Source organism: Sylvia atricapilla, chromosome 2, assembly GCF_009819655.1.
Source record: "Sylvia atricapilla isolate bSylAtr1 chromosome 2, bSylAtr1.pri, whole genome shotgun sequence".
Lineage (NCBI taxonomy): Eukaryota > Metazoa > Chordata > Aves > Passeriformes > Sylviidae > Sylvia > Sylvia atricapilla.
Genome location: NC_089141.1, coordinates 63,640,579 through 63,646,578, shown reverse-complemented (window position 1 = coordinate 63,646,578; position 6,000 = coordinate 63,640,579). Strand labels below are relative to the sequence as shown.

General features: G+C 35.6%; 1 long non-coding RNA gene across 1 annotated transcript in view; it reads right to left on the bottom strand.

Annotated features, from left to right (window-relative positions):
* Positions 1-3,053: 3,053 nt before the first annotated feature.
* LOC136357802 (uncharacterized) overlaps positions 3,054-6,000 on the bottom strand; it is a 281,008-nt gene continuing 278,061 nt past the window's right edge. The window contains exon 2 of the long non-coding RNA XR_010742957.1: positions 3,054-3,119. This is a non-coding gene — a long non-coding RNA (uncharacterized lncRNA). The remainder of the gene's footprint in view (positions 3,120-6,000) is intronic.

The window sequence follows — 6,000 nt, the reverse complement described above, 5'->3', positions numbered from 1 at the left end:
GCTGCCTATGACAAATTTTAAACTCACAAAACATTTCTCTAATATAGTAAGGGACTAGCTTCAGTGTCCTGACTAGCCATTATCTTTCTCATTAAAATAATTATTGCGTCCAGGGTTGAATGTGAACTATTGTGTGTTATGACTGTGCATTTGTCGACAAAGTCATTGCGCTCCTGGAAGCTATTGTGGCTCATTTCTATAGGAAACCTTCTTATTATCTTGACTGTGAAGGGGAGTGGGGAAGGAGGGAATTCTGCCTTTTCCATATTCTGCATTTATTAAATATCATCTAAAAGAAAATATTTTAAACACATAAAAGCTTTTATATGCACTCTGCATCCAAGGGAACAGATTTATTTTTTCTGCTACTTTAGCAGTATGTATGTGGTGATGCTATTTAAAGAAAATAGGTCAGGACCTTTTTCAGCCTTTATGAAGACAGAACATTTCTCACCGTGCTGGGAAAAATAGTGGCCTTGCATTTTCTTGCATTCCTTAACTACAAAAAGTTGTCCATGTATTTAGAAATCTCCAAACTACATTATTTCCTACAATTGTCAGAAGTGACTGGAGATACTTCAGATTGCTTTAATATCTCTCAGTACAAAGTCAGCACCATAAACCCCTTTTTATAAGAAGGATTTTCTTAAATATTGTACCACACTGGTGAGATTGAATGACCATAGCAATCACTTATCGTCTTAATTTGTCTTCTGAAGCATTTTTTTTTTTCAGTTTTTGGATATAAATCAAAATTTTCAGGCTAAAAATCTATACATATCTTCCAGTTACAGATAAAGTAAATTATTTGTACATAATAACAAAATCTCCAACTTTTCCTTCCTTCACATCCTCAAAATTACAACTTTAGTTATTTTGTTTTTCAGCTGCTTTTATGTATGCATAATTATTTCAGTCACTCTCTGTTCTGGGAAACCTGTAGTAAACTAACTCAACTGTAAAAAAAAAAAAATCTTCCTTCTATCCAGTCTGAATATGCTTTACCATTGCTCCCTGTCCTATCACGACAGCTACTAAAGTTTGTCCCCATCTTTCTAAGAAGCCCTCTTTAAATTCTGAAAGAACACATTGAGGTTGTTTCTCCCCAGAACTTTCTATTCTCCAGGCTGAACAACTCCAACTCTCTCAGTCTTTTGTCATAGGAGAGGTATTCCATCCCTCCAATCATCCTCATGGTCCTCCTCTGGATCCGTTCCAACAGGTCCAGGTCTTTCCTGTGGTAAGGACTCAAGAGCTAGATCCAGTACTCCAGTTTTAGTCTCAAAAGTCTAGAGTAGAAGGACAGGATCAACTCCCTTGACCTGTGGGCCATGCTTCTTTTGATGCAGCCCAGGATAAGAGCAGCTTTCTGGGCTGCAAGCACACATTGCCAGCTCATGTTGAGTTTCTCACCCACCAGTACCCTCCAAGAATGACAGCCTGTTCTCAATCCCATCATTCCCTAGTCTTTATGGATATTGGGGTTTGTCCTTGCAGGACCTTGCACTTGGCCTTTTTGAACCTTATGATGTTTCCACAGGCCCATTTCTTGAGCTTGGCTCTGCATGGCGCCCTGTCCCTCAGGCATGTTACCTGAATCAGCTTTGTGTCTTCTGCAAACTCACTGAGTGTGTCCCTGATCCATCTGCCTATGTCATTGTTGGAGAAAACAGTAGTGGTCCCAGTGCAGACACCTGATGGACATTATTCATTACTGATCTCCATCTGGACATTGAGCAATTGATTTCCTTCATTTCGGTATGAAGGTACCTCATCCCTCTGAAGTTTTACTCCTGAACAGAGGATGTTGAAAGAAAAATCAATGCAAATATCCATTTTGAGATTGAGTCTAACACTAATATATTACTGTCACAGAGAAACATACCTGGCTAATGATATTTGCATGAATGTCAAAAGGCCACAGGACACCCACTGCCTAATTAGCAGAAATAGAGGTTATAATGACCTGATCTAGGTTTCACTGCCCACTTCAAAGGTATTTTCATTTTGCAAGCTCGGTATTTAGGCATTTATAATTAAAAGGATCAAAGACAAATCAAGATGAAAATAAGGAAAAACTATTTATACATCTGAAAAGAGTATAACAATGCATGGTTATTTATTAGTAAATATCACTGATTTTGAGACAAAAAAATGAACTAACCTGCACACGTGCACTTATAGTGACAATTAGAACACAGCTTTACTTAAAATTATTTTCTCATTTCTATTCTGGTGTGTCTTGCCAACTTTACACTGGACACAATATACCCAACCACTAGATGAAAAATTTTGCATTGTTTTTAAAAATTGTTTCATGTGAAATGTAAATAAATAACTTATGCTATACTAATATGTATATGAACAAAATATGTAACTGTAAAACACACCGCAAATTTGTTTATCAATTCACTGGAATGTTTGATTGAAAAACTCTCCAGATTTTGGTTGGCTAAATCTCCTGCACTGAGGCAGGCTCAAAGACACCTGTAAAGATTTTCATGCACATTATTAAATAAATATCAATACAAATCCATTTCAAATTTGTCCTAGGGGTTACTTTCTGATGCTTGTATCCCCAGTCATCTCTTCTGTTTATGCTGGATATTAAGTTCTTCACCTTTAAGACTGGTTCTGAGGGCGAAGGGAGGAAAGAGAAGACGTGCACAGTTTGTTTTCAGAAGCTGCACTTGCTCCCATGCATTCCAGCTCATGGACTGTGTTGTCTGCAGCATAGACAGCAGGATGGAGCTCTCCTTTGCTTTTAGTTAATTTTTAGCTAGCTGAGGCAGAGAAGTTCTCTGGGCAGTGGCTTTTCTTTCTCTTGGAACTGATAGGCCTGCTCTGGACTGAAAACCCAGAAAACCACCAGGAACTCACACCTGTGGCCCACCAGGGCCCGGGACGTGACATTTTCCAGGACAGGAGGGACTGATAAGAGACTGAGTGAGCTGAGCTACCCCCCACAACAAGGACTTTCTGAATTTGCCATCTCTTCAGAACAGTGGAGGTTTTATTGCTTAATATTATTCTTTTTATATATTTGTGAATATTTTGCTTGTAAAATAAAATAAAAAATAAAAAATAAAAAACAAAAAAACAAACAAACAAAAAAACAACTTTGCTTGTTAATAAAATAGTTTTTTTTTCCACTTTCCTTCAAGGAAATCTTTTCCCGAACCAGCTGGAGGAAGGACCGCTTGAATCTGCTTTCTAGGGGTACCCCTTTGGAAGTTTCCTCTCAAATTTCTCCATAACCAGGACAAAATTAAATCAGAAATTATGACAGCAAAAGTATTGCCTAACTGAATGACAAACTGTCAGAGTGATTTAAATTAAGTAAAAAAGTACTGTCCCCAATCTGTTAAGATGATGGAATACTGACTAAGTATTTAGAAAAGTGCATAGGAGTGTTTTCCTAAGTTTTAAGAGCAATTCCTTTCCTCAAATGAAAAAAAAAAATGCTTCTTTATAAGTTTAATGACAAATTGATTGGAAGTTCAGGAGACAGGACTGCTTTCTTTTCCCCATCTATTCTATGAGGGAAAAAATAAACAGTATGTATAAGGGATGAGAGAGAGATATTATTTGCTGATTGTAGGAAATCAATCTGTGAAACACAGATAATACTTTGTCTTGCCAAGTAAAACTAAGGCAGAATTAATAAAATTTTTTATATTTGAACACAATTAAAAGTTTTACTTAAGTAATGAAAACCATCAAAAATTATATTTTATATGTTTAATTTGTATTTACTTTGATTCAAATTTAGTTGCTGGAATTTTTAAGTGAATTAAACTTTGCCAACATTTCTCAGCATATTAAAAACAATAAATTAGAAAATGTAATAAATATTTGTGGAATAATGCAACTACCTAAATGTGAATTGGCAAGATACGTATTTCTGGGTAACAAGTAGGAATGTACTAACCTAAACTTTCAGTAGGACAATCATTAAGACATATGAGGATAGGATTTTTTCTTGCCTAACTTAGACTTTTAAAGTTAACAGAGAGCAACCAGCCTTTTTGTAAGTCTATTCTCCTTCAGAAATTCTCCATGCTCACCCCAAGTGGAGGGGCTGGATTTATACAAGTTGCTCTTAAATGTTTAAGGCAGTTGAGAAGATTCCTACCTGCATTTAGTTATTGATATTGGGGGGTCTGAGGCTTGTAGATTTAGAGAGAATTGAAAGTCATGGGCAAGTCTAATTCCTCGATGAAAATCGAGAGCAGCCATGCAGTTCCTTTTGTATTTGCCCTTCCAGTTCTCAGAAAGTAATTTTCAGAGCTCTTCCATCCTCTTGTGGTGGGAATAATAAAATGAACTCATGACTTCTCTTTCTCTCCTTCTTAACATCTACAGTTTAGCTCATCCTCAAATGCTGCTTGTGGACAGAGCTTTCTTTCAGGTTTTGGTGTCTTTTTTAAAGTGTTATTAGCTACAGTAATAAGGAAAAATCTTATTGGCCCAGCAACTGAAAGGATCTTTTCTTATCATTCCTCAATGTAACCAGTCGTTTGATTAACCAAAGCCACAAAACACAAGACTTTCCTCTTCTGTAGAACTGTCACAACACCTGTGCCAAAATTTGACTGTCATTTGACCCAAGCTGGTGTTAACATATATAGTGTAGAGGGGAAAAAGCAGACACTAGCAAGAGTTAACTCCAGAAACTTATAGCTCCTATAATATGTCATGCTAACACATATAGCACATTTGCACACTTGAGTGGACACTTTCTGGTGGTTGACAGAATCTAACACCCTTTCTTCTTTGTCTGATTCATTGCTATTAGACTGGTTAGTTCATGTGTCTTTGTGCACATCTATAAATCCTCAATATTTTTTTGCTCCTTCTAGGAAAATTCTTATTTATTTGCTATAATTTTAAGTTAGTTTTATGATTAACATAATTTGTAAAAAAAATAAAAAACCCTAATGAAACAAAGAGAAGTAGTTTTTATTGCCATTTACTCATATTTAAAAGGGTAGAAATTTTAAAAAAAGGATGACTGAGGGTTTTCCTTCAGAGGATAGATTTCTATAACCTTTTCTTGCATTACTACTTGAATGTGGTTGAGTAGCCTCATTGAGACTTTATTTAAAATAGTCAAGTTAACACTGGTACAAGATCAGGTCTCTAGCCAAACTCTTCTGTGTACATCTGTTCAGTCCAGGAAGTGACTGTCTAAGATTTCTAAAAATTAGATGCCAGAAATGTGGATAAAGGCTAGGAAGATTCCCTCAACTGAAATTGAAATGTATATTATTAGTGTGAAATGGCAACTAGAAACATAATAAGAAAAGTTTTATCAAAATTATATTGAATTTTAGACAGAAAAGCATTCCTTCTTTGTCCCCTTTTTTACACTGGTCTGTAAAATTTAACAGAAAATAAGATAATCCAGTGAGTAAACTAGTATTTCTACTTATCTGTATGAAATGATTCTACAAAGAAGTTTTTTTCTTTTAATTTCACATACACTTTTCCTATTTATGGAGCAGCAAATGAAATAATCATGTTAACTCCTATGAATGGCAAATACTCTTTCATAGTCAAGGACTTGTTCCTAAACTCTCAGTGGAAATTGAGTTTATAAGTGAATGCAACTTCTTCCTAAGAATGCTTATAAATGTTTGTAATTCAGCTTAGAATTCTTGTGCTTTTTCCCCATCATTTTTTAAACAATAAAAAAATAGTCCTTGTTATTGAAAGGAAAATGTTAACATCATTTGCCATTAGTCAGAAGTGTAACTTCATTAAAGCAGAAGGCCATATAATCCCTACAGGAGCTCTCTGCAGGAAATACTTTATTCTTACTTAGCATATCTGTGAATTCTATCAGCATTAGTGTCTTTCACAATGTTTGTTTCTCCTGAATATTTATGAAGGACTGTCCAGTGACCTGCTTAGAATCTCCAGGCTTGTTCTGCCTTAACAATCTCTCAAGTAGAATGCAATCAGAAGACTCATTCTCCCTCAACAGTGATCAATATG